The following is a 27980-nucleotide window of genomic DNA, read 5'->3' as shown; positions in this document are numbered from 1 at the left end:
CTTTATTTGTTGCCTTCCCTTGACTAGTCACCAGAATGTGGACAGTTTTTCAGAAAACCCAAGTTAAAAATTGCTTGTTCTCTCTATTTATATTGCATTTTAATGTAATTGGTTGCTTTCCCCCATTTGTTTCAGGGTGGTGACACAGCTCTGGGGGCCTGGGGATGATGAAGTGAATGAGAAGGGAGAGAAAAAGAGAGCACACACATGAAAAACCCCATCAGCAATACTTTCTCTTATTTATAGTGACAACCCCAAGCAAAATATAAAAATATATTTAGGAAGATGACAGCTTTGTTGCTTCTTGATCACAAACCAGCACTTAGGAGTTCACTTTTGTGAGCAGATAAAAAGGGCTGCATCTTGATAAAGCAGAGTGAGGAAAAAAGAGAGAGAGAAACCAGAAGGACAATCTGTCCTAGACAAAACCAGTACAGCAACCAATATGCTAAATGGAAGGGAAACTCTCAGATTATTGCCTGTGGGTGTCCTGGACTGCAGGTGGATGAAAACCTCCTCTGAAAACTACAAAGGAGAATGCCAGGAAGATGAGAAGTCTTTAGACTTGCCTTCTGGTACTAGAATTTATATTTGATAAAACAGTGTTCAATTTGCCTCCTGTCAAAATAAGAAAGAGGAAAAAGGCTACGTGAAAGTATTTGAGACATTACTTATCCCAATGTTAAGTAGAGGCAGTTGGCAACTCATAAATGGGTTCATGTTTGACTAATTCAATATAAATGTGCTCTGTGCTAAGCCACAGTGGTACAATGATAAAAAAGACAGAGACTTTGCTCTGAAGAAACTTGCTACAATGGAACCAAAAGTTTATTTGGAAGTTTATTTGAACCTATAAGGCCTTCTCCATAGAGATAATTATGTGAATATGGCAGATGGCTTTCAGTTCCCAATCCCTTTGTTCTGGAATATTACTCCAATAAGGCTATTTCAAATTTTCTTTCACTAGCACTCTTATCATTTTTTCTTTTCTTTTTTTCAAGCCATTCTTTTTAAAACATCTATTTATTTTGAGAGAGAGAGGTGGGGGGAAGCATGCAAATGGGGGAGGGGCAGAGAGACAGGGAGAGAGAGAGAATCTCAAGTAGTCTCCACACAGTCAGCTCAGAGCCCTATGTGGGGCTTGAACTTAAGAATCATGAGATCATGACCTGAGCTTAAATCAGAAGTCAATGCTTAACTGACTGAGCCACCCAGGTGCCCCTATTTTTTTTCTATGTTGGGAGAAATATATTTTGAGCTCCAGCATAGCACGGGAAATACTTTTCTGAAAGAACTCATTCAAATACCTGACTTTCCTTGTGTGAAGTCACTTGAAAGAGGTGAGGGGAAGAATGCTCCCTGCCTGCAGATGTATCATGCATAAGCTTGATACCTTGCTCCATGCATAAGCACTTGACAATGGCAGGTCTGACTTCAGCTGTTCATATTTCATCATTCTTTTAGGCACATTTTTCTGGTTCTGTCCTTGCTATCTACACCTACTGGTTCACCTAACCTAACTAGTTTTGGTAGCACAAGCAAAACAAATGTCTTTTCCCATGCACAGCCATGTCCCACTACCTCCAGCCCAGCCTTGTTTCTGCTCCTGATTCATCGCTACCATGCTGTCTCAGCATTTCCACTCTTGTTGACTCTTACTCTGAACACCCAGTCTCTATGAATCCACTTTTACCCACCTTACTACGTTGGTCACGGGTAAGGTATCTTCTTTGATATATGGCTTTGCCTGACACTAATCATCCCTTGACTACCTTCCCCAACTCTTACATACAGAAATGAAGAGAAGCTACTCCAAAGAAGAGTATGGAGAGGGGAAAAGGGAGAGATTTATCAGCTCTGGTTAACTCTTACTAACTATATAATTATTTAAGGGAGCTACCTCTTTAAGTCAGACCCACCATCCACACCCATCAACCCAGCCAGTTGATTTGAAATGAGATACTTTCGCTGATACTGGAATGGATCACTAAATCCCCAGCTACCTTTCTGAATAAAGCATTTGTCATTAGAGTGTTAATCCATGAGTCTGGTGGTGGTGGTTCTCACATTTTACTCCATTAGAATCATATCAAAGCTTTCAAAGATCCTGTACTCCAGGCTATGTGTCACATCAATTAAATCCAAATCTGCAAGAGTAGGACATAGTTTTCATTAAAGCTTTCCAGATGATTTCAAGGTGCAACCAAGTTTGAGAAACAGTGGCTGGGCAGAAGGAGTAGCAGAAATGAAAACATTGTGGAGAAAGAATTGTGTGGACCATCAGAGGGACTGAGTTCAAGATCTCTGCACCTCACTAACTTTGTTAAGTCATTACACCTCTCAGAGAATTGTTTCCATTAGTTATAAAATGGAGTTAATTGTAACTGCTCAGACTAGCAGATTCTGAGGAAAATTTAGAAGATCGTGGTCTTTCGTGGTTTGGGAAGTACTTTTTAAACTAAAGCATACAGTTTGAATGCAAAGTGTTGTTAATAGAACATCATAATATGGCAAGGCAGATTTTCAGAATCTCTAATCTCTCATTACACTTAGTCAACATTGGAAAACCTGGAAGCTACATGATATATGATTGGCACACACTCTCTAACTCCATTTTAGGCCACTCTCGCCTCTTTTGATTCCTGGTGTTGTTCACTGACTGTCCCGGGCTGTAGATGTAGTAGCAAACTTGGTCTGTTTTCAATATATTCAGGATGGTGAGAGAGAAAAAAGGTGATTTGGGCAGTCAAAAGCCAAAACTTTTAAGCCAGAATTTGGTGAATAGAGAAGTGTACTATGTTTACGAGGATTTTAAGGACCCAAGTACTGTTGTCTTTACTGGAACTGTTATTTCCAGTATTGTACTTTCTTTTTTTCTGACTGGAAGTTTCATCTTCATGCCACCTCATCATCTCCTTTCTCTGTCTTGGATTCTTCTGCAATTGCTTAATATGTTGACAAGGCTCTTACATGTTTTAATGGTGAGAGCTTTTGCTCAACCTTTTCATGCAGAGACTAATTACTATATTTCTGACTTTGACTAAAACCCTAACTTCTACTTTCGACAAATATTTTCCTGGCATGTTGGCTTTGGACCCACACTACCTCTAAGCCATGACTAGCACAGGGATAATACCTTTTCCTCTCACATACCTGTATTATATCTACTCTGATATTGTTGAACTACCATCGACTCTTACCTTTGCTCCTGTATCCACTAAAATATTTAGTGATCTGATACAGGATTATAATAATGGTATGAAGTTTTACCGTGGACTCTTGGATATATCATACTTTAAATCAAAGGAATGATTGTCTAAAAGTGGAAAATCATGCATGTTGGGAACAAATCAAACCACATGGGAGTTTATAAAGTTTGTCTCTGTGTAGAAATGGCTCCTCACCCGAACCCTCTGTCCCCTCTATTACACATTTTTCTCTACTCACTCCCTGAATGTCTTGTTTTCCCTCAAATCTTCTCCCAATATATGAGCTAAACTGAGAACACACATGAGCAATATTTTCTTCCTTAGAAATTGTATAACATCAAGATTACCTAAATAAGAACTGAAATCAAATATATAATATTTGGTTATCACTTAATGAAACCTTTAAAAGACTTGTAAAGAAAACTAGAAATCTTAACTGTAGAACCTAATACAAATTTTTAATTGAATGGAGAAACATAGTCTTGACTTTGTGACATAAGACTGAAATTGTAAAAAATAAAAGATTCTGCCAAGTTAATTTATAAGTTCAATGTAATCTTGACAAAAAGTATAAGTTAAGTTTGAGTTGTTATAATTTAAAGAGTCTAAATTTCATGTGACTGCACAATCAAGTAAAGATAGCCAATGCTCTTTTTAAAAAGGAAAGTAATAATGATGAACTCACTTTGCCTGATCATCCTTAATAATTTGAAATAGAATGGTGTTGGTGTAAGATTCAGAGATTCAAAGATTCAAAGACCAGAACAAAGTGAACACCCTACTGAAAGATATTATGCTATGGAGCATTTAGTATATGGAGACTGATAGCATAAATGAGCAAATAATGCTTGATTAGACATGGGGATGGGAAACAAGTAAGATCCCCAATTTATGTACCAAAAAGTTCCAGGTGGATTAGGAATTAAAGTAAATAATGAAGTCCTATCAGAACTAGGAGGAAAAAAAAAAGAATATCAATAACTATGTGATATAAATATAAGGAAGAACTTTCTAAGCATAATAGTCATGAAGGAAATCACAGCCAGAAGAACTATCAATAAATTTGACAACTTAAAAATATAAAGTTCTGTGTCATATATAAATTTAAAGACAAAAGACACATTGGAAAAATATTTGAAACATTCATGATAAATGATGGGAGCCAACAATCTATAATATGCACATATAAATTGATAAAAGGAAAAAAATCATTAAACCCAATATAAAAATGGTCAAAATAACATAGCAAGCAATTCTTAGGAAAGGGGATACAAATGTCCAATAAATACACAAAATATGCCCAGATTCACCAATAATCCAAGCATTAAGCAATGGAAAATGATTTTCTACCTTTAGGGGTAAAAAAGACAAAAACAAAATCTTATTCAACACTTAGAAGATGGTGAGTGTGAAAACTGGTACAACCCCTAATGGAAAACAATCTGCCATAATGTTCAGAGTGCTATAAAAATTCTTTTGTGTATTATTTCTATGTCTGAAGGACCATCCTGAAACAATAATTGCATATATATTGATTTTTATGGTATACTACCAGATAAGCTTAATGTAAATACAATAACTCTAAATGTCCAGAAATTGGGGGAAGATTTAAAATAAGTACACATCCACAAAAAGCATTATATAATCACTAAGTCATGTCTGCAAAGAATATTTAATAATATGCAGAAGTGCTCACAAAGTGTCAAATGGAAATAAAATCTGATACAAAGTGGGATAACAAGGTATAATAACAGTTATCTCGTCACACGATCATATTTAACCATCACTTGTGTAGTCAGGGAACATGCCTGTGCATACCCAATTTGATCCTTATTTGGTAGGAAGGGGAAGCATTACCTGCCTTCTTGGGTTGATGAAGAACTAGATTCAAAGCTGAGGTTTTATCATTATAGGCTCTGCACTTTACCCCTCAGGTTGGTAATATGTAAAAAGGCTTAAAATAATTATAAGATGTGTCAATTTTCTGAAACTGTTCCTGAGTTCCTAATACCATTAAATAAAAGGTAGTATGTATTTTTGAGGATCTAGTATGTGCCAGGCTTTTCCCTGGCACACAGATACACTGGTGAATAAGAACAAGAGGTTTTGATCCTCTTGGAATGTAACACTGAGGAAAAGAATATGTAGACTGAAAGCAAATACACAAGTAAGCAATACAATGCCAGACCTCACTAAGTGCTAAGGAGAAAAACAAGCAGAGTGCCTTGGTGGAGAAGCAGAGCTTGGGGAGTGATGAGGGAAGAGTTTTATTATGGTGGTCAGGGAAGACTGGCAGGAGGAGGTAATGCTTGAGCAGAGACCTGAATTATGAGGAGCAGGCAGCCATGGGAAAATTTGGGGAAAGGGGATTCTTGGCAAAGAGAACACCATGCAGGAGGGCCCTGAGGCAGAAAAGAGCTCAGTGAGAAACCCAGTATATGAGGGCTCTGCAGAGAAACAGAATCAATAGGAGATAGACATGTATACACGCACATGCATACACATGCACACGGACATATATCTGTATAATATATATAATTGGCTCAAGTAATTATGGAGGCTAAGAAGTTCTAAGATGTGTAGTCAACAAGCTGGAGCCCCAGGAGAAACAAGTGTTAATCTCATTCAGAAACATCCTCACAGACACACCCAGAATAATGTTTGACCAAATGTCTTGGCACCCTGTGGCCCAGTCAAGTTGTCACATACAATTAACCATCGTACCCAGCGAGATTAGAGCATGATTAACAAAGGGGAAAATTGTATAAGAGGATAGCGGAGAAGAATGCTAGGGTCAGATCATTCAGGAATGTATAGGCAATAGCACAGAATAGATCATAAACAATATGGGGTCAGTATAGGTCCTACTGGAAGGCTCTGTTTGGAGGAGGTCATTGAGAAGATATGACCACTGCCCTTTGACCCATGAACTCCCTCTCCTCTTCCTGGAATGTACCGTCCACTTACCATTCCCTTATTAGGAGCTTTAAGGACATAGCCTTGAGAGAATAATGCATTATTCAGATTATCTGGATGACACATGTAACTGAATCCCATTAAGGCCTTGATATAAACTCTTAGGATTCTGGTGAGGGGGTATGATGATCTATTTGTCTTGTGGCTGCCCAAGAAAAGCCTTGTATATATGTTCGCTTTGCTTATTAAAACATCCATCTAACAATTTGAGTGTCCGGCCTCTTTCTTTGGTCTCTCCTTGCCCTCTACACTAAGGGGCCAGTCTTGAGTTTTATCCAGGGAACTCCCAGTGTTGTAACCACCAGTCAGTCAGAGGAAGCAGAATTGAAACTGACCACTGATCGGTTGCTCAGATGTAGGATTTATACGGACCGAGGGTGGAGAAGAACATAGGGTCAACTAGGACAATGAGATCATGATATAAATCAGATTTATATTATGACTGATATGAAAGCCTTTTGCTCCTTCAGGTATTCCATTCATTGTTAGGAAGTGGAGCTGAACTAACCTTTGCCATAGTACTTTAATTTTAACTAACATTTCAGGGTAGTTAGGTATAATCAATGTGAAGCTCATTTTTAGAATCTCAGTTTTTCCTTTACCACACTACCTTATGTTCAATGGCATGAGGAACTCAGGACCAATTCCAGAAATTTGAAATACCATCTAAATCAAAAGTACCAACTTTAAAATTAACAAATCAAAAGTTTAACCATAAAAGGGAAATGGACAATAATGTCCAATATTATCAGTCTTGTGAGGCTAATGATGAGTGCAACTGAACTGATCATAAATTAAAAAAAATATTTATTGTGAAAGAGTAAATATAAATCTGAAACCTTAGCAATGCAACATAGGTGAAAAAATTCTGTTGGATTTCAATGTTTGATCTATTTAATTTTATTGAAGCTAAACTCATCTCTTCCCTGTGAGCAGATTGCAACATAAATGGGTATTTATGACATTTTATAACTTTTCACAGTTCAGTGTTAAGAAAACATCTAAAAATGCTATTTATTTATTTATTTATTTATTTATTTGGGGATGGGTAAGAAGTCAAGTTCTCTGTTGTGCCTTTGTTGTGTTTTGCTTGTCTGCTTTCTCTTAAATTCTGTTATACACTAAAGTTTAACTGGCTAGGTGAAAAAAAATTCTTTCCTATTCAACCCACATATCAGGACCCACATTCAACAATTCCAGCTCTTTCTACTTCCTTTTCCCCTTAATATCTGAATCGCCCACCTTGCAGAAATCCAATTCTGGATCAGCTCAGGTGTTGCTTTCTCTGTGTTTCTCCCATCCTGCTATTGGAAGGTGTGCCCAAGTACTCTGAAGTCAAGATCTTCAACTTCTTCTGGGCTCCTAATGCTGTAAATAATGCTGAACTTTCTTCCTCAGCATCTTGTCTTTCCCATGCCTTGACTATTTTCCTTAAGACACCTGCTCCGCACTCTGCCTCATACTCTGCCTTTGTCACAGAAAACAGATGTCTTCCTAAGTGTCCTCATTTTTTTTTTTTCATTTCTCCCTATCTACACTGGTCTTGACACTCACCAAATTATCCCCAAAGCCTCCCATCCTTGCCACACTTCAAACCCCAGCATAGAAGTGGTTCCTGTCTCATCTGAGCTCTTTTCCCCACCTCTGCCCTGTACCTGTTACCTGCCAGCCCAGCTAGATGCAAGCAGACACACTTCCCCAGTTTTCTTCTTTTTCTTTCCGTCATCTTCAACCACTTCTTTGCACATATTTCAATCTCTTCTATCTAAAAAAAAAAAACTAACATTGACAACAAAACCCAAATATATACCTCACTTTATGAGTAAGCAATTATCCCTTTCCTTTTCACAAACTTCTTAGAAGAGAAACCCACACAGAATATCTTCACTGCCTCCCTTTCCAGAGACCTCTACTTGCTGTTGTCTGAGACTCCACCTACCATTTTGGCAAAACTGCTCTTACCAGGGTCATTAATGCTATTCCATTGAACAACCTTTATTGGTCTGTGACATATGGACATTTAAAGGGTTAAAGGAATATAAGCCTATACAGGTGGTTGAGAAGGATCTTCCAGAGTGGTAGCAGGGAAGCCATGGAGTGGTATTACATAAAACTCAAGGAAAAAGAAGGGTCAGCAAGGAGAAAGAAAGCAGTAGTATCCAATGACTGCAAAATGATTTAAAAAAAAAAAAAGCTAAACTAAAAATTGGGACCTGTTCAATGAAACAGAATTAATGTATAGAATTATTGGATCATTATACTGTACACCTGAAACTAATATAATACTGTATGTTAACTACACTCAAATTAAACCCCTTCTCTTCACATTTACATGCTCTCTTGGTGACTGTATGTTTTTTGGTAGCAATGTTCCTATGACTTCCAAGTATTGACTATAATTCTTGCTACTTTCTTCAGGCCAAGAACCTTAAAACTAGGGTGGTCAGATGATTTAATATCCTGATTTGGGCTCTCTTGAGAATAAAAGAGGACACTATTAATAACTTCACTGTGATAACAAGCCTAGACTAGGACTCTGCTTGGCAAATTAAATCATATGATCACTTTATTGAAAACCAACTGATGGTCTCAAAAAATTAAACATAAAGTTACCATATGACCGAAAAATGAGACTCCCAGGTGGCATTTTTATGTTCACATAAATACTTGTACATAAACATTCATAGAAGCATTTTTCATTATGGTCAAAAAGTGGAAGCAACCCAAATGTGCATCAACCAATGAATGGATAAACAAAATGTGGTATATCCAGACAATGGAATATTATTCAACCATAAAGAGTAATGAAGTACCAATATATGCTGGAATATGGATGAACCTTGAAAGCGTTATGCTCAGTGAAAGAAGCCAGACACAAACATTACATAATATATGATTCTATTTACATTAAATGTCCATAGTAGCCAAATTCATACAGACAGAAAGTGTATTAGTTGTTTCACAGAGGACTGGGGAAGGGACTGACCATTAATAGGTATGGAATTTCTTTGTGGGACAATGAAAATGTTCCGGAATTAGGTAGTAATGATGGTTACACCACTCTGAAAATATGCTAAAAACTACTGAACTGTACACTACTTTAAAGGGTCAATTTTCTTTGACTTTTAATTTTTTTACATTTTATTTTTTAATTTAATTTTTAAATTAAATTAAATTAATTTTAATTTTAATTCTAGTGTAGTTAACATGCAGTGTTATATTAGTTTCAGGTGTATAATATGGTGATTCAACAATTTTACATTACTCAGTTCTCATCATGATAAGTGTACTCTTAATCCCTTTCACCTATTTCACCCATCCCTCCACCCACCACACCTCTGGTAACCAGCAGATTATTCTCTATAGTTAATAGCTCATTTGTTTTGTTTCTTAAATTCCACATATGAATGAAATCATATGGTATTTATATTTCTCTGGCTGACTTATTTTACTTAGCATATACTCTCTAGATCCATCCATGTTGTAGCAAATGTCAAAATTTCATTCATTTTTATTGCTGAATAATATTCCATTGTAAATATATACCACATCTTTTTTTAAATGTTTATTTATTTTTGAGAGAGAGAGAGACAGAGAGACAGAGTTTGAGCAGGGAAGGAGCACAGAGAGAGGGAGACACAGAATCTGAAGTAGGCTCTAGGCTCTGAGCTATCAGCACAGAACCCAATGTGGGGCTTGAACTCACAAATCACGAGACCATGACCTGAGCTGAAGTTGGATGCTTAACCAACTGAGCCACCCAGCAGCCCTTATACCACATCTTTTTTATCCATTCATCTATCAAAGGACACTTGGGCTGCTTCTATATCTTGGCTATTGTAAATAATCCTGCAATAAACATAGAGGTGCATATATCCCTTTAATTAGGGTTTTCATATTCTTTGGACAATGTGTTTACCAGATGTAGGGTAGCTCTATTTATCACTTTTTGAGGCACCTCCACACTATCTTCCACAGTGGCTGCACAAGTTTGTTTTCCCACCAACAGTGCAGGACAGTTCTTTTTTTCTTTACATCCTTGCCAACGCTTATTTTTTCTTGTGTTTTTGATTTTAGCTCTTCTCTTTTTTTCTTTTTAATTTTTTTTTTTAAATTTACATCCAAATTAGTTAACATATAGTGCAACAATGATTTCAGGAGTAGATTCCTTAATGCCCCTTACCCATTTAGCCCATCCCCCCTCCTACAACCCCTCCAGTAACCCTCTGTTCTCCATATTTAGGAGTCTCTTCTGTTTTGTCCCCCTCCCTGTCTTTATATCATTTTTGTTTCCCTTCCCTTATGTTTCTATGTTTTGTCTCTTAAAGTCCTCATATGAGTGAAGTCATACGTTTTTTGTCTTTCTCTGACTAATTTCACTTATCATAATACCCTCCAGTTCCATCCACGGAGTTGCAAATGGCAAGATTTCATCCTTTTTTGATTGCCGAGTAATACTCCATTGTATATATATACTACATCTTCTTTATCCATTCATCCATCAATGGACATTTGGGCTCTTTCCATACTTTGGCTATTGTGGATAGTGCTGCTATAAACATGGGGGTGCTTGTGTCCCTTCGAAACTGCATACCTGTATCCCTTGGATAAATACCTGGTAGTGCAATTGCTGGGTTGTAGGGTAGTTCTATTTTTAGTTTTTTGAGGAACCCCCATACTGTTTTCCAGAGTGGCTGCATAAGCTTGCATTCCCACCAACAATGCAAAAGAGATCCTCTTTCTCTGCATCCTCGCAAACATCTGTTGTTGCCTGAGTTGTTAATGTTAGCCATTCTGACAGGTGGGAGGGGATATCTCATTGTGGTTTTGATTTGTATTTCCCTGATGATGAGTGATGTTGAGCATTTTTTCATGTGTCGGTTGGCCATCTGGACGTCTTCTTTGGAGAAGTGTCTATTTATGTCTTTTGCCCATTTCTTCACTGGATTATTTGTTTTTTGGGTGTTGAGTTTGATAAGTTCTTTATGGATTTTGGATGCTAACCCTTTATCTGATATGTCATTTGCAAATCTCTTCTCCCATTCTGTTCGTTGCCTTTTAGTTTTGCTGATTGTTTCCTTTGCTGTGCAGAAGCTTTTTATTTTGATGAGGTCCTAGTAGTTCATTTTTGCTTTTGTTTCCCTTGCCTCCAGAGACGTGTTGAGTAAGAAGTTGCTGCGGGCAAGATCAAAGAGGTTTTTGCCTGCTTTCTCCTCGAGGATTTTGGTGGCTTCCAGTCTTACATTGAGGTCTTTCATCCATGTTGAGTTTTTTTTTTTGTGTGTATGGTGTAAGAAAGTGGTCCAGATTCATTCTTCTGCATGTCGCTGTCCAGTTTTCCCAGCACCACTTGCTGAAGAGACTGTCTGTATTCCGTTGGATATTCTTTCCTGCTTTGTCAAAGATTAGTTGACCATATATTTGTGAGTCCATTTCGGGGTTCTCTATTCGGTTCCATTGATCTGAGTGTCTGTTCTTGTGCCAGTACCATACTGTCTTGATGATTACAGCTTTGTGGTATAGCTTGAAGTCTGGGATTGTGATGCCTCCTGCTTTGGTTTTCTTTTACTAGATTTCTTTGGCTATCCGGGGTCTTTTCTGATTCCATACAAATTTTAGGATTATTTGTTCTAGCTCTGTGAAGAATGCTGGTGTTATTTTGATAGGGATTGCATTGAATATGTAGATTGCTTTGGGTAGTATCGACATTTTAACAAACTTGTTCTTCCTATCCAGGATCATGGAATCTTTTTCCATTTTTTTGTGTCTTCTTCAATTTCTTTCATAAGCTTTCTATAGTTTTCAGTGTATAGATTTTTCACCTCTTCGGTTAGATTTATTCCTAGGTATTTTATGGTTTTTGGTGCAATTGTAAATGGGATAGATTCCTTGATTTCTCTTTCTGTTGCTTCATTGTTGGTGAATAGGAATGCAACTGATTTCTGTGCATTGATTTTATATCCTGCAACTTTGCTGAATTCATGGAGAAATGTCTGTTTATGACTTCTACCCAGTTTTTAATTGGATTTTCTTTTTTGTTGTTGAGTTATATAAGTTCTTTATATATTTTGGATACTACCTCTTTATTAGATATGTCATTTGCAAATATCTTCTCCCATTCATAGGTTGCCATTTAGTTTTGTTGATTGTTTCATTCACTGTGCAGAAACTTTTTTATATCAATGTAGTCCTAATAGTTTATTTTTGCTTTTGTTTCCCTTGCCTTAGGAGACATATCTAGAAAGATGTTGTTATTGCCAACATCAGAAAAATTACTGCCTGTGCTCTCTTCTAGGATTTTTATGATTTCTCACACTTAGGTTCTTAATCCATTTTGTGTTTATTTTTGTGTATGGGGTAAGAAAGTGGTCCAGTTTCATTCTTTTGCATATAGGTGTCTAGTTTTCTCAATACCATTTGTTGAAAAGACTATCTTTTGTCCATTGAATATTCTTGCCTCTTTTGTCAAAGATTAATTGGCCAAGTAGTTGTGGGTTTATTTCCGGCTTTGTATTCTGTTCCACTGACCTATTTTTGTGCCAATACCATACTATTTTGATTACTACAGCTTTGTAATATAACTTGAAATCTGGAATTGTAATACCTCTAGTTTTGTTTTTCTTTTTCGAGATTGCTTTGGCTTTTTGGGGTCTTTTGTGATTGCGTGCACATTTTAGGATTGTTTTTTCTAGTTCTTTTAAAAATGTTGTTGGTATTTTGATAGGGATTGCATGAACTGTGTAGAGTGCTTTGGGTATTATAGAAATTTTTAATAATGTTTGTTCTTCCAGTCCCATGAGCATGGAATGTCTTTCCATTTCTTTATGTAGTCTTCAATTTCTTTCATCGATGTTTTATAGTTTTCAGAGTACAGGTCTTTTACCTCTTTAGTTAAGTTTATTCCTAGGTATTTTATTATTTTTGGTACAATTATAAATAAGATTGTTTTCTTATTTTCTCTTTCTGCTGCTTCATTATTAGTATATAGAAATGCAATGGATTTCTGTACATTGATTTTGTATCTGTGACCTTACTGAATTTATTTATCAGTTCTAGTATTTTTTTGGTGGAGTCTTTATGGTTTTCCATATATAGTATCATTATCATCTGCAAATAGTGAGAGTTTTACTTCTTCCTTACAGATCTGGATCCCTTTTATATCTTTCTCTTGTCTCATTACTGTAGCTAAGATTTCCAGTACTATGTTGAATAAAAGTAGTGAGAGTGGAATACTTGTCTTGTTCCTGACCTTAGGAACAAGGTTATGTTTTTCACCATTGAGTATAATTTTAGTTATGGGATTTTCATATACAACCTTTATTATGTTGAGGTATGTTCCCTCTAAAACTATTTTGTTGAGATTTTTTTTATATCATGAATGGATGTTGTACTTTGTCAAATGCTTTTTCTGCATTTATTGAAATGATCATATGGTTTTTATCTTTTCTCTTATTGGCGTGATGTATCACATTGATTTGTGAATATTGAACAATAAAAGGGTCAATTTTTGTGTGCATTATATATCAATAAAAATAAATCTTGACAAATAGTCCTTTCTACATTAGTGTCCCACATCCAGGTACCAAATTGAATTCCCATTTCTTATCTCATTGAATGGCACCATTCTCCACAGAGATACTCTAAAGCCTAAAATCTGGGAATCATTGTTTACACTTTTCTTCTATCTCTGAATTCAATCAAAGAGATTTTTTTAATTTTACCTTCTTAAATCTTTTGTATCTCTTCTCTCCATTGATGTTATCCCATTTCAGCCCCACATCCTTTAGTTGCTTCTTAACATTTATCATAATTCATTCACTCAGCAAATAGTCATGAAATGCCCATTATTTGACAGGCTCTGTTGTGGGTACATGTCATGCATAAGGGAATAAAATGTACACATATCAGCTCTTGAGGAACCCATATTCCAGCTGGCAGAGAGCAATACAAACATAAAGTCTAATAAATAAGTACATAATTATATGATAAAAGTTAGCAAGTGCTACAGAATAAAACAAATTAAGGGTTGGTCAAGAGTGCTGGTGGGTAAGGGATTGCTATTTAAAATTAGGGAGCTCAAGGAAGGTCATAAAAATGTTTCATTTGGGCAAAGACTTAAATGAAGTGAAGGTGTATCTAGAGGAATACATGGAGATATCTAGAGGAAAAAGATTCTCAGAAGAATAAACAGCCAATACAAAAATATTAAGAGGAAATACATCTGGAGAATTTGAGGATTGACTAGGTAGGAGGCAAGAATGGCTGAAGCACAGTGATTAAAGGAGAGAAAGTAGGTGAGACTAGAGAGGTGATGGAGAGGCAAGTTAAGTATACCTTTCAGTATTTGAGGTACCTTGGCTGTTACTCAAGGTTTTGAGCAAAGCATGGTTTAATTTTTTTTAAAGTTTATTTATTTATTTATTTTTTTTGAGAGAGAAAGACAGAGTATGAGCAGGGGAGGGGAAGAGAGAGGGAGACACAAAATCTGAGGCAGGCTCCAGGCTCTGAGCTGTCAGCACAGAGCGCTATGTGGGGCTGGAACTCACGGACCGTGAGATCAGGACCACGAGATCATGACCTGAGGCAAAGTCAGATGCTTTAACCAACTGAGTCACCCAGCCATCCTAAGCAAAGCATAGTATAGGTTGTAAGAGAATAGTTCTAGTGCTGAATACAGATTTTCTGACGGTAAGAGCAAAAGCAGAGAGACATGTTAGGAGTCATATTTCAAATCTTCTTTTGAAATAGAAGATAATGGTAGCAGTGGAGGTGGCTGGAAGTAATAAGATTCTAGCCATATGATGACAGTAGAGCTATAGGATTTCCTTTAGATTGGATATGGTGTGTGTAAGACAGAGGGAAGCCAGGTGGTCCCCAAGAGTTTTAGTCTGAGCTACTAGACAAATGGAGATACTATTGCCTGAGATGGGGAAGGCTGCTGATGAAATTAGGCATTGTGGGGTAAGACTAGGAGCTCAACTTCAGACATGTTAAGTTTGCAATGTCTACTAGATGTCCTAGTGGAGGTCTTGAGAAGGTAGTTACATATATGAGCCTGTAATGTGGAAGAATAGGCTGAAGTTTACATATATTAGTGAGGCATCAGCATGTAGATGATATGAGTACATAGACAGAAGACAAGAGGATCAAGGGCAGTACCTCTGGGCACTCAAATATAAAGGGTTAGTGAGAAGCGGTGGAATAGACAAAAAAACAGTGACTAGTGAGGTAGAGAGAAAACCAAGAAAAATGTGTGCTCTGGAAGCAAGATCAAGAAAGGATATATATGAAATGGAGTTATGCAACTGTATCATTATTGATAGATCACTTAAGATGAGCAGTGAGAATTGACCATCAGATTTTAGCAAACCAATTTCTGTATGGTGGTGGGGCTTAAAGCTCAGCTGAAGTATGTTTACAGAAAGAAACTAAGAGGAGAGGAATTGGGACAGTGAGTACTGACATCTCTTCTGAGATTTGCTACAGCCAGGAAGCTAGAAACACAGCAGTAGTTGGAGAAAGTGGGTCAAGAGGCGACTTTGGAGGCAGGAAGAGTATGAGCATATTCGTATGCTGAAGGCAATGATCCATGGGTGAAGAAAAATGTCTTGGGAGAGTGAGGTTGAGAACTTCTTTGAATATGTGAGAGTGAATGGGATCTAGAAATGGAAGGGATTGGCGTAATGTGGGGAGTACAGCGAGTTCATCTCTGGAGCCAGGTGTGCAGACACTGAGGGTAGGTAAGTGCTGAGAGTCTCCAGAAGTTCTCTTTTTTAAATGCTTCTATTTTCTCAGTGAAGTTGGAAGCAAGGTCAGCATCTAAGTAGGAGGAAGTGGGGTGGGTGGTATGAGGGAAGAGAAGTATGAAATAGTATTTAGGGGAGAGGAAGGATGAGTGGACATGAAGCAGGATTACTAGACAGCACAAAGAGCCCATTTGAGGTTCCTGGTCATGAATATCAAATGAGATCTGCCACTGGAACTCTCTCTCACTAGCCCGTTTGCTCCACGTTTGCCTTGTTCACAGTCAGAAAACAGACAGTCCTCATCACATAAGCAGCCACCCACCCTACTCACCCTGCCTGTAGTCTCACTTCCCTCTAATTCATTCTCCACACAGCCATCTGAGAGATTACTCTAAAACAACATCATTCTTCTGCCTATAATTTCACACACATGGCTTCCCATAGACCTTAGAGTAAAGCCCAAACTTTTTACTGAAATATAGAAGCTCTTCAGAGTCTGGTCTCTGGATAGATTTCAACCTCAACTATTGTGTTTACCCTCAGATCCCCCAACACTAGGGCCAGCCACAAGAGCTACTTAAAAGTTCCCTGAATGTACACTGCTATCTTTTTTGGACTATAGACCTCTCCTGATTCACTCCTCCTAATGTTCCAGGGACTTAGCTCAGAAATCACCTCCTTCAAGGCACATTTGCTGAGAGCCTCCTAACACCACTTCCTCCCATTCTGTGTTAGATGCCCCTTTAGTGACCTCTATCACAGAAGTTCCCTTTGTGTATTATAACGGTCTCTTTTCTTTATCCCCCAAATATTGTATGTAAATTCTAGAACAGCATCATGGTATTTATCTGTATCCTGACCTACTACTACCATGGTGTCTGGCATAGAACAGGTGCTCAAAAATGTCTGTGGAATGAAGAAAGGAAAAATTAAAGTCAATAATAGTTTACTGTCTACCCAGGCAGGGACCAGTGAATGTTAACACATAATATATAGCAGGATGCTTCAAGACAGCCATTTTGATCTTTTTGGATAATTTTTTTAATTGTTTGACTCTTCCCTACTCCTAAATATACTTTATGGCATATCTTTGATTTTTACAACTAAAACAGTTGTGATTTATTTAGAATTTGAAATAAAGACAAGCCATCATTAGGACATACTCTTTTAACAGTTCAGATCCTGGAATTAGGTGGCTTTGAGCCATGCTCATTATCTTATGTACAATTAGCTAAGGGGGAAGAGGCACACACTCTGGACTCCATTAGACCCAGGTTGGATCTCCACCCCTCCTCTTTACCTCATTGAGTCTCAGTTTCCTCATTTGCAATAAGCTTACCTAGACCATTGTTGTAACTTGGCATTTTGCAGTTGAACAATGAATGCTAGTTAGCTGTTATAATTGTGACCTAGGACTCTCCTTGTTTAGGCAGCTTCTCAAAATGATGAGTGGCTGTAGAACTGCACAAAACCAACTGTTGCATTTGACAAACTACCTCTTCCCCTCCTCTCTGAAACCCGCCTCCCTTTCCCCCTTTATGTCATACTGTCTGTGTCCTCACTTTCTCTAGCTATTCTACCTAAATTAGTTTTCACTATGCTCCCACTCCCTCTAGCTCACTGGTCCCTGCCCCCTAATCCAGCTCCTCCCTTGTCATCACAACTCTCCGGTACTTTCATGGTGTTGATCACCATTTGCAATTCTAAAATATGTCCCAGAATTGTCTTGTTCAGTGCTATAGTTCCCGTACCTCACCCAGAGTCCAGAACATAGCTGTTAGGCAATCAATAAATATCTGATGAATGGATAAATTGTACTCTGTTTTAATCATATTGGCCAACCAGTTTGTATAGGCTTGTGGGGAGTTGTTTAATTTCAGTGAGATTACTGGAAACTGTGTTTCTGCCCTCCTAATGTGAGGAAGGCATACTGGTCATCAAACAGGATGGCTCAGGTGCTAGCGATCATGGTCTCAGAGACTTCCCTTCTGCTCCCCTACCCCCAAGGGCTTCACCAAAGAATATTGACAATTATGTAAAAGAAGGTTCTATTCTTGTAGAACGATTTGTAAGCCTGGATCATCTTCAAAAGTTCTTAGCATGCATGAACAGAGAGCATCTAGAAAGATAGGTAGTTTCTCAAACGAAGCTTCTGTCAAAGAAAGGAATATAATGAATATAAAATCTATTGGTCATGCCTTAAGATGAGAATCACAACTCAGCTACCGCATTTTGCCAGATGCTGAGGGAGCATGCCAGAATGCGTTAAAACACTGATCATGCCCTGCAGTCGCTTCCAAGCTGGCTGGAGAAGTCGAGACTGACATCCTTGAAATCTAGAGAGAATACAAGTCGACATAAATTATGGGCTAAACTGTGTTTTACAGAGGAGTACTAAAGTTACTGTAACTTTAGTGCAGAATGTCCAAGGAGAAGGAAGATCACTGAGGGCTGAAGGCTTCTCAAGCTGGGGCTTGAAGAAAGAGTATAAAGAATAGGGGAGGCGTGGCCAGCAGAAGGGGGTCTGACAGAAAAGTAACGCCCCCTGCTGGTGCTAAGCTTGCCGTTGGCATAAGGAATCGGCAATGGCCGGCACTGGACCCTGGCTGTGAGCAGTGAGTGCAGTCCCGGAACCGAGAGGGCCTGCGGTCTGGCAAACTGCATAACACTGTGGACGGCCCACCACACATTTGGCCCACCACATTGGCCCAGCCAAACATTGTGGCTTCCTGTCCACTTCTCTGCGGACTCCTGCCTTCTCCGGAACAAAGCAAAAGCAAACAACACCACCACAATAACTGCAACAAAAGGAAACAAAAAATTCTCTACCCACAGGATTGGCAGCAGGTGGCGATTCCACGCTCCTGCCAAAGGAACCATAAGGACAAACGTTTATGAAAATGCGTCTGGCTAAACAGTTGTTATTTCTCATAAAGGACAAACAATTACAAACAAATGACAGCAGGACACGCAGCATGCCTGTGTGTGTGTATGATGTGTTCACTCATGGTGTGTGTGTGTGGGTATGAGTGAGTGTGTATGTGTATGGTGTACATTCATGTTGTATGTGTGGTATGTGGCGTGTGCGTGTGTCGTTCATGCATTGTGTGGTGTATAAGCTTGTGTGGGGGGCGGGGAGGCGCATGTTTCCCTCCCTCCCCTAGCATGTGCTTGGCCATCCTTAATTCTTGGCTCCCTGAAGGAGGTTTGGGGCGCAGTCCTTTTCTCGCTTTTCCGCTTCAGGCACACGTGGCAGTGGCATCCCTCTTATATAACCAGTGCCCACCTGCGGGGACCCTCCCTCCCACTGGTTTCCTCCCCGGTGGGGGAGGGGAGCTACGCTCCCCCGGGAAGGTAGGAAAGCAGAGGAAGTGACTTTGATGAATCACATTGTACTGGAGGCCCAGCGCTAGCAGATTAGAGAGGCTGTGGCTGTGGTGCGCGGGCCTCCATCCGGGGTTTGTTCTGATGAGATAATTTTTCTCATTAACCTTGATAACTCCCTGCTGATATATGGATCTGTCTGCACTCACATAGGACTTTCTTTCTTCCTTCCTTTCTTCCTTCATTTCTTTCTTTCTTTCTTTCTTTCTTTCTTTCTTTCTTTTCTTTTCTTTTCTTTCTTTCTTTCTCCTTCTTTTTCTTTATACGTCTGCACTTTCCAGGGGGAGAATGCAGAGCCTGGTGGCGGCCTACAGCTGCTGGCCCAGCTGTTAACTAGCTGGGTTGCCAGCTTTCGGGTGACCCCGGGCCCACCTGGAGGGGGGGAATGCAACAGTCCCTGTCAGTACCCTGAATTTTCTTAGCCATAAAACTCTCAACAAATACGGACCCTATGTTGGAGAGAGTGAGAGATTCAGAGATTTAAGCATCCCACAGGGCGGGAGGTGTGGCGCCTCTGTTCCCACACCAGCTCCCATTTCTTGGCCTTGAGCCTGCAGCAAAACCCAGCCAGCTGCTCAGGCTCCTTACAGTCGCCCTCTCAGTTCCCATGCTCTAGCCTCTGCCCCAGTTGTCCCTGCGCTGTGAGGCCATAGGTCACATTCATAGTCATTATTTGAGGTGTCTTTCCCAGAACACTTCCTCTTCTCCCCAGTTAACATGAATTTCCATATCATAGACATCCTTCTCTTACAGGATTTATTAAGTCTCTTCCCTTGGTAGGCTGTGAGCTCTTTGAGGCTATCTTTTTCATCTTTGTGTCCTCAGTATTAATAGAGTGTCTGGCAAATAGTAAGCACTTGATAAATGTTTGTTCACTTTTGATATGAATGAGATAAGACATGAAATTAGGGAGTACTTTAAATGCCTGAGGGAATTTAGTTTTAAGGAGAAGTTATTAGCATAAGTTGCATTGCATCCATTTGAGACCTAATGTATCCTCGTATCTGCTCCTCTCGACACTATTTTCCCAGAGTTTCTCAGAGAGATCAGGGCAAGTTGATATACTGAGGCTCTAGTCTACTATCATGCAAACATAGGGCCCAAGAATTTAATATATTAACAAGTGAAATACTTTTATGAAAACCCAATGCAAGATAACTGTGTTGTCTATGAGGTAAGTAGAGCAATTATTTTAAACATAATTCACAATACAGCACAGTAAGTATGGTCCAGATATGGGACTCAAGTGGAGTGACCATCTTTCACATAAAACTTAGAGACTATATGAAAGTTCTAAATTCAAGCTCCTTTATTAATAAGATGTTCAGGCAGAAGTTTCTGGACCTCTTGTCCCCAATGGGATCCTTCCCACCTACATACATATCACAAACACCTTCTCCCCTTAGCCACGCAGAAACCATTCAATAGGCTTTGCTTACCAACTGATGCTCAATTTTGGAAAGATGCCACGTGTTTCAGTTATCCTCATGATTCATTAGTGAGGCTGACAGAGATGTTATGTTGGGTCATAGGGCAGGGGAAGTGGAATTTAAAGAACTCTCCAGGCACTCTCCTCTCTGCAGAATGTAAGAGGTGTTAGCTGGCAGCTGCTGTAGAGTGGGCACCAGTGTTGATGTTTGAGGAAAGACTAAGACTAGAGGGAGAGGGTTGGGATCCTCCCTTTCAGCAATGGTAGTTCTCAAACTTAATGATCTGGATGATGTTGACACTTCTGGTCCTGAGAAAAATGCCAGGTTACCTCAAAGTTCTTGGAATTGGGAGAGAAACCAGTGAGTATTATTTGAATTACAGAGAATTTAAAGCTGTAAAGGATCTTATAAACCATCTGGTCTACACCCTCATTTTATAGACAAAGAAACAACAGGGATCCAGTGAAGACAAGTGACATCATTTAAAATTTTTTTTTAACGTTTATTCATGTTTTGATAGAGACAGAGTGTGAGTGGGGGAGGGGCAGAGAGAGAGGGACACAGAATCTGAAGCAGGCTCCAGGCTCCGAGCTGTCAGCACAGAGCTGACGTGGGGCTCGAACTCACGAACTGTGAGATCATGACCTGAGCCAAAGTCGGACATTGAACCAACTGAGCCACCCAGGCGCCCCAAGTGACATCATTTTAAACATAAGTGACTCAATATTATACCAAGAGAGATACATTTTTGGTCATGAGGCCAACTGAGGCTACTCAAGTGGCTGTTTAAGCTACTAAAGACATTGTAAAGATTACAGCAATATACACAATGGGATTAATAAGGGAGTATTTATTCTTTATCTAAAGATTCTGGTTCCTGAATTTGATGTGAGGAAAACTGTCCAAGTTGTGCTCCATAAAATGATCTCTTCCTACTATGTGCCAGGCATTCTGTGAGGTCCTGGGAATGGAGCTCACAGTCTAGTAGAGGAGACACATTTTTGATGGTGTTAGAGTTGGCCAAAGACAAGTTTTCAAAAAAGGTTGGCCTCCAGCTTTTTATGAGCAGCACATCAGACCTGCATGTTGTGGATGAGTGGAAGAAGCTATAATAGTTGCAAAAAAGTGGAGTTCCCTTTAAATGTGTCCCAGCCTTTTGCAAGTGTAGCAATACCTTTGGAGTCAATGAAAATTATTATGCTGTTGGCTCATCCTTTGATGAAGCCTGGCAAATTCCAGGCAGAGCTGATGGTTCTCATTTTTGCTTTCATCACATGGCTTTCAACCTCTCTCAGCCGTATTTTCTTGTCTAGCGAAGGAGGTGAGGATTTAATAAAATGAGATAATGAGAGTACTGTGCCTCACAGAGGGCTTAGTATGTGGAAGACACACAAACATTGTAACTTATGCCAAAGTGAGAGAGTGTTTAGGTTAATTTCAGATAATACTTTAATTTTGTTTATGCTTTACCTCCACTCAATGAAATGGATAACATTATTATCTCCCTTTACTAATAAAAAACAAAGGTTCAGAAACATGGAGAAACCTGCTTAAAGTCACACAGTTAGTAGGTGTGGATCATGAATTCAAACCCAAGGCTGTCTAAAACTAAATTTGTTTTCTTAATGATGAATGCTTGATAACACCTTAGCCTGTGAGAAAGAAAAATATCTGAAAAGATTTGTTTGTTACCTGATCCAAGGAATGAGTTGACCTACAATACTTTTCTTTTGATACTGCAGTATATTATCACTTTGGCTTTCTTAACATTATTTCATAAGGGTGAGAGTTAAAAACTGGATCCGTGGCCAGTTGCTCCATTCCTCACCTCCCCCTTTTACCCAATGCTTAGTCTGCTTCATTCATTTATATTACCCATGTCTTCCGTTTGGCATCTGAACTTATGGCCCTTGAATATCCATTTTATATTTCTTCTAGTAAAGTGCCCTGATATATCTACCCAAGGTCTATACAGGTAAGTTCATAGTAGATTTACTTAAACCAAAAAACAAAGCAAAACCAAAACATGGAAACAACCCATATGTCCATTAAAAAGTGAATGTATAAAAAGTTGTGGTAGATCCACAAAAAGGAATGTAGTAGCACTAAAACAAAAGGAATTACCAATACGCGTAGGAACGTGGATCAATCCTGAAAACATGAGTGAAAGAAGTCAGACACAAAGAACACACTATGTAATTCAATTGGTATGATATTCTGGAACTATAGTTTTATAACCAAACTAATTTATAGTGACAGAGAGCAGAGCAGTGGTTGCTTGGAGTTAGGAGGTGGAATGGGGAGGGGTATTGACCTTAAGAGATACAGGGAGCTTTTGGGGGGTGATGAAAGTGTTTTGTATCTTGATTGTGGTGCTGGTGGTTACACGGTGTATATACGTATCAAAAGGCATTAGACTGTATACTTAAAATAGACACATCGAATTACATGTCCATATATCTCAATTAATTTTTTTAAAAAATTTTCATAATGTTTATTTATTTTTGAGACAGAGAGAGACAGCATGAATGGGGAGGGTCAGAGATAGAGGGAGACACAGAATCTGAAGCAGGCTCCAGGCTCCGAGCTGTCAGCACAGAGCTCAACGTGGGGATCGACCTCACGGACTGTGATATAGTGACCTGAGCCAAAGTCAGACGCTCAACCGACTGAACCACCCAGGCGCCCCTCAGTTAATTTTTTTTTAATCAGCTCTTGCTTTGGCCAATAAAAGCATAAGCAACAGCACAAGGCTTTTTAGAAAGGAAAGTACTAGATAACAAAATAAGGCCAAACTGTGCCCACTTGGCAAACGTGCTGAGGGCTTGATGGTAGCGAGCTTCCTTGTGTCTCTGAAAATATCTGCTAAGCATGTCGCCTGATAAATTCCAGTCCTAGTACTCTAGATTTGTTTCACGGAGACAGTAAAAGAAAGAAACATAAGAAATATAAAGAGGTCACACCATGGTAGAAAGCATATTTAAGAAAATGACCTTTCAAAAAGACTGGAGGGGGTGCCTGGGTGGCTCAGTCGGTTAATCCTGGACTCTTGATTTCAGCGCAGCTCATGAGCTCATTGTTGGAGAGTTCAAGCCCACATCAGGCTTCTCAAGAACAGTGTGGGGATCTCTCTCTCCCTCTCTGTGTCCCTCACCTATGTGTGCATGTGCACACACATGCTCGCTCTGTCTCTCTGTCTCCAGATCAATAAATAAACTTAAAAAAAAAAAAAAAGACTGTAGCATGCTATGATTCTGAGAATTTTACCAGGAGCTTCAGCCTATAGTGGCAAAGGCCTGGGTGCAGAAGTGATATAAAGAGTGAAAGGATTGATTCTGCCAAGGCAGCTGGCATGAATAGATGGAAAGTAATAGTACTCCTCCCTTGAAATGAAGAAAAGGAATTCCTAGTGTTTGTAAATGAAGAAGAGAGGGTTAAGGAATCTAGTTCTCCAAACAAACCAGACAATATATGGCCCAAACACTACAAGAACCACAATCAAACATTGGAAAACATTCCACATGGAAGCTTGTGTTTGTGATATTTGATCTGGAACTTGACATTGTGTCAAGATGCAAATAATGGAAGAAACTTAAATATTAGCTGACAGAAATGCAGGTAGTTTACATGTAAAACCACGAGTTCACCCAAAATGCTTTATTTTATTGGTAATTCACACAAATCCCCCACTGTGGTACACAGAATGGGAGCTAAGTAAATCTAGAAGGAAGAGAGGGAAAGAGAGATGGAAGGAAGGAGCATATTTTAAGTTTTGGTTGACTCCATATATCTAAGGACAAAAAAATGTATTTGATGAAGAAGTTCAATAAATAAAAGACATTAACTTTTTTTTAAAGTTTATTTATTTATTTTGAGTGGGAGCAAGTAGAGAGAGAGAGGGAGAGAGAGAATCCCAAGCAGGCTCCATGCTGTCAGTGTAGAGCCCGATGCAGGGCTTGATCTCATGAATGGAACCATGAGATCATGATCTGAGCTGTAATCAAGAGTCTGATGCTTAACTGAGCCACCCAGGCACCCCAAAGACATTAACTTTTTAAAATTTTATGTCACACCTTCCCACCTGTCCTTGTGCAATAATTTATTAATAAATGAGTTAAAATATATTTTTAGAGTAATTTTAGAAGTCTATAATTAGGCATACATATATAAAGTCTATAAAAAGGCATACATTGGGATGGTTCCTTAGAATGGATTTTTATCTCTGTATTCCTCCCTCAGCAAACTCTGGCTGAGGAAGGAGAAAACATGTTTGGACTACTCAGTGGATGTCATGCCCTCATCTAGGCATCCGACTTAAGGAATCAGAAATGGGCCATGATTATTGAGTAGCCACAGCAGTTCAGCTGATGGATGATCAATGGACTTCAACTCAGATGCACGGTTTGACTGACAGAAGAAAATTCTCATTCAGGCTAATGGGCGACTTGAATCGAACTCGTGGTGTTAGAAAGTGAGAAAAGGGTAAGCCTCCTCAGATGAGAAAAAAACAGTCTCTTTGGTGTGTCCATCCTTTTAGCCCGACTCCCTTTGATAGTCAGCAATATAAAAGTTTGCATTTTCAAATGATCTTTTTCAGTTTGGATTTTTATCAACATTCTTTGTATCTTTTCTCAGAAAGAGGCTAGAGATTGCTTTCTTTCCTCCAGGAGAGAGTAACTGAGCATTATAAAGGTTTTCTGCCAAAAGCATGGAGCCTCAGATAAGTAATCTCATCCTTCACCCATGATAAATAAGCTATTAAAAATCAAGGGAAAAAGGTAACAGTTGGAATGTCTGAAATGCACAATGTTGTGGAAACCTCATTTGTAAGACCACAAGTCTTCTCCATTGTTTAACCACAATACTGGAGTCTTCTCTATTTTTATTTTTGTTTGGGGATTTTTCTCTTCCCCAGGCTGAAGTGCTTTGTGCATGAGACAGAAAAGCTGCCAGGACTAGTCCATCTGGCTGGCCAAATGGATTGCACTCACTGGAGCATTGCCAGATGTATATCAGTAGAAAGTTTAATTTCTGGGCAGTCTAAGCCCTCAGTTCCTTTCTCAGTTTAATGGAAACCTTGTTTCCATTTTACAGAAACTCCTGCAATTGGCCTGAGTGTTGTCACCCAGTCTTGCCTCCTATAATCTTGGTTCCAGTCTCCATAGAGATCACCCTGGTCAAAAGTCCACCCTCTCGTCTCTATCAAGTCCAAAGCAGTGAAATTAGTTTGACAAAAAGGTTTATGCCAAGTGAAAAATCACTGTGTTACATTTGATTACATTTGTCTGACCTTGAACAATCTTAGGAGCCAGAGTAGTCATTTTAGTTAAGTAATTTAGTTTAAATTGCTTAATTAAGAAATAAAATTTCATGGAATTCCCTAGATTAATTTGCACTTATACGTAAGAGCATCAACATTTATAATCAATTTAAAGAGGAAACAGGCCTAGAGTATTTTATAGTTTGCAGTGAAACCTAATTGGATTCATTTGAGCTGAAATAGGAAATATAGAGAGATCTGATATATTTTTAATTTCCCACATCTTAAGGACAAATAATGGGCATTTAATCTTTGTGAGGCACTGAGTTTTAGAGTTGAAGTTGAAGAAATTGTGGATTTCAAAGATAAACCGGCTGATTCTCCTGTGTTCTTACCTTTTGGGAAAGGCATTCAGCAGAGCGGGATTGTAACAGGAACTCACAGCCCGGGTTGACCTACACCTGTGAGTAGGTGACAGTCACAGAGGAGGGTGTTTTGGCCCAGCATAGCCCTGCTCCTGTCAGGCCTCTGTACATGTTCTCTACCCGCACTGATCACTCCCCTCTTTCTCTCGAAAAATATTTGAAATGAGAGTGTCAGATGTGAGTGTTTTAAGAAGATTCTGTCTGAGGTATAGGGAAGGGATTTGAGGGGAAAAGGACAGAGAGAAGAAGGGATCGTTATTAAACTCATGTGTCTATCCAAATCACAGATCCTGAAATTCTGAATGGAGACAGCAGTAGTAGAAATGGAGAAGAGGAGATAATTCTGGAGTTAATATCAAAAGGACTCAAGACATCCAAGTTTGTCTCGGGCTGTGCTGGTTAAGGCCCGTAGTACTATCCTTTTATTCTCTGGTATGTCCCAGTTTGGCAGACAGATTTAAATGGTTACCCTAGTGGAAGAAGGAATGACAATCACATTGAGAATTCTAGGGAAGAGATGTGTTGGAAATGGAGATTTCAGACTTACTATATTTGAGATGACTATTTATTCATCCATTTCCTTCAAACCTTTGTTCAAGTCTCCCTTTCTCAGTGAGGTTCCCTTAACCATCTAATTTAGTCCTTCGGTCCTCCCCTTAACCCATTCCTGATCCCCCTTATCTTGCCCTACTTTTTCTTTAGTCTTAGCATTTAACAACTTCCATGTGTATAATCATCTTGATTATCATGTTCACCATTGCCTACCTGCTATGACGGGAGCTCCTTGAGGATAAGGATCTTGATCTGTTCATGGATGTATTCCAAGTACCTAAAAGAGTGCGTGCTATTTAGTAGGCAAATCAATGACTATTTTTGAATGAAAGAATTAATAAATGTATTGAAAGAACTCAAAAAATATGTATTGAAAGCCAACTATTTTTTGAGCCCTTGTGTGTGTCCTAGTCGGAGATGTTCAGTAGATTCCAGGATGCTCAATAGAAAGTGAATACACATGACTCTGAGACTCGAGAGGTTGTTTGGGCTAGAATTATAAAAGCGTGTATCAGTAATAAGCAGATTGTGTTTGTACTATGGCATGATTAATACCCCTTAGTGAAATCATTTTAAGAGGAGGGCTCAGGATTGAGCCTAGAGATTAACAACATTGAATGGAAACAGTAGAAATAGCCAATGAAAAAGCACAATCAAGAAAGGGTAATGTTGGGGTGCCTGGGTGGCTCAGTCGGTTAAGCGTCGACTTCAGCTCAGGTCATATTCTCACAGTCTGTGAGTTCGAGCCCCCACGTCAGGCTCTGTGCTGACAGCTCAGAACCTGGAGCCTGCTTCAGATTCTGTGTCTCCTCTCTCTGCCCCTCCCCTTCGTTCACACTCTGTCTCTCTCTTTCAAAATAAAATAAAGACATAAAAAAAAAATTTAAAAAGAAAGGGTAGTGTCATGGAAAGTTGAGGGGGACTAAAAAGAATTTTTATAAGGAGAGAGTTGTAAAAAGTATTAAATAAACCACATTATTCAAGTAAAGCTACAATTG

Source organism: Panthera tigris, chromosome C1 (assembly GCF_018350195.1).
Source record: "Panthera tigris isolate Pti1 chromosome C1, P.tigris_Pti1_mat1.1, whole genome shotgun sequence".
In the NCBI taxonomy this organism is placed as follows: Eukaryota; Metazoa; Chordata; class Mammalia; order Carnivora; family Felidae; genus Panthera; species Panthera tigris.
Note: the sequence above shows the minus strand (reverse complement) of the source record.